The following is a 2,500-nucleotide window of genomic DNA, read 5'->3' on the forward strand; positions in this document are numbered from 1 at the left end:
AAGGATGTCTCTCTGTCTCTCTATCACTATCTCAGTCTTCATGAAGGATGTCTCTCTCTCTCTGTCACTATCTCAGTCTTCATGAAGGATGTCTCTCTATCACTATCTCAGTCTTCATGGAGGATGTCTCTCTGTCTCTCTGTCACTATCTCAGTCTTCATGAAGGATGTCTCTCTATCACTATCTCAGTCTTCATGAAGGATGTCTCTCTATCACTATCTCAGTATTCATGGAGGATGTCTCTCTATCACTATCTCAGTCTTCATGAAGGATGTCTCTCTGTCTCTCTATCACTGTCTCAGTCTTCATGGAGGATGTCTCTCTATCACTATCTCAGTCTTCATGGAGGATGTCTCTCTGTCTCTCTGTCACTATCTCAGTCTTCATGAAGGATGTCTCTCTATCTCTTTGTCACTATCTCAGTCTTCATGAATGATGTCTCTCTGTCTCTCTCTCTCTCTGTCACTATCTCAGTCTTCATGAAGGATGTCTCTCTATCACTATCTCAGTCTTCATGGAGGATGTCTCTCTGTCTCTCTATTACTATCTCAGTCTTCATGGAGGATGTCTCTCTGTCTCTCTGTCACTATCTCAGTCTTCATGGAGGATGTCTCTCTGTCTATCTGTCACTATCTCAGTCTTCATCTCTGTTTCTGTGTCTCTCCCTGTCTGTCCGTTCACGTTCTTCTTTTGCTTGCCATCATGATTTAAAACAACAACAACAAAAGAACAAAAGACAACAACAACAGAGAATAAATTGTTCATCTTGCACTTCTCTCTCTCTCTCTCTCTCTCTCTCTCTCTCTCTCTCTCTATCTATCTATCTATCTCCCTCCCTATCACTCTCTATCTCCTTACTTTTCTGCCCTCTCTCTCTCCACTATCTCTCTCCCTCTGTCCACTCTATCTTTGTTCCTCCCTCTCTCTCTCCCTCTCTCACACCCCTCCCTCTTTATCTCACACTTCCTTTACCTTACCCAGAAAACAGACAGACATAAACAAACAACAACAACATGTTTGTGTGCTGTATCCTTCATTTTGGGGGAGGTGGTCATAGTCTGACTGCCGTGTCTGCCTGCTTTCCTGATAGAGTACAGTCATCATGATGCGGCAAAAATTAAGTCAGTGTGTGTGTGTGGTGTGTGTGTGTGTGTGTGTGTGTGTGTTGCTTCTACGAAAGTGAAGAGATTCGTATCAGCAACAGCCTGACCTCCTTTCCGTCGGTTGCTTTCAGGATTTCTCACCCCTTGAGAGAGAGAGAAAGAGAGAGAGAGAGAGAGGGAGACTGGGATCGAGAGAAAGAGATAAAGAGAGAGAGGAAAAGAGAGAGGGGGGGAGAGGGAGAGATTGGGATCGAGAGAGAGAGAGAGAGGGAGAGAGAGAGAACGAACGAACGAACGAACGAAATTGTTTTTATGAACTTTGGCCATGGACCACAATTCAAAACCAGGGGACTGGGGGTGGGCATGGGAAGGGGTATTATAACACTTGAATAGATGACACAATATCATAATGTTCATGGACTTGACATTAAATCTACTTAATTTATGTGTAGAGAGAGAGGGGGAGAGAGAGAGGGGGAGACAGACAGACACGCAGAGAGAAAGATAGAGAGATATAGTCTTAAGTCTTGATATATTCATTGATTAGGCCTTTGACCCATATCAACAGAAGTTAACACATTCAGATGTGTGGTATGAAAATAACACAATAATTGATAATTCACATATTTCAAGATAGAGAGATATAGAGAAAGAGTGACGGAGGGGTAGGAGAGGCGGGGTGTGGGGGGGGGGGGGGGGCATTCCGTATCTTTTCTCCTCCAAGGGAAAAAAAACAAAAACAAAAAAAACACCACCAACACCACCAACACCAACACCAACACCAACACCACCACCAACACCAACACCACCACCACCAACACCAACACCACCACCAACACCAACACCAACACCATCACCAACACCAACACCACCAGCACCAACACCAACACCACCACCAACACCAACACCAACACCACCAGCACCAACACCAACACCACCAACACCAACACCAACACCATCACCAACACCAACACCACCAGCACCAACACCAACACCACCACCAACACCAACACCAACACCAACACCACCAGCACCAACACCAACACCACCAACACCAACACTACCACCACGAACAACAACACCAGCACCACCAACACCACCACCAACACCAACACCACCAATACCAACACCACTAACACCGCCAACACTAACACCACCAACACCACCACCAACACCACCACCAACACCACCAACACCACCACCAACACCAACACCACCACCACCAACAACAACACCAACACCACCACCAACACCAACACTACCACCACCAACACCACCACCAACACCACCAACACCAACACCACCAACACCAACAAAAAGACTTGTAGTTACCTGTCCTGCTTCTCATTGAGAATTGTGATTCTTCTTCAACTTCTTCTTCCATCTTGTACAGCCTT

Source organism: Babylonia areolata, chromosome 24 (genome assembly GCF_041734735.1).
Source record: "Babylonia areolata isolate BAREFJ2019XMU chromosome 24, ASM4173473v1, whole genome shotgun sequence".
NCBI lineage: Eukaryota > Metazoa > Mollusca > Gastropoda > Neogastropoda > Buccinidae > Babylonia > Babylonia areolata.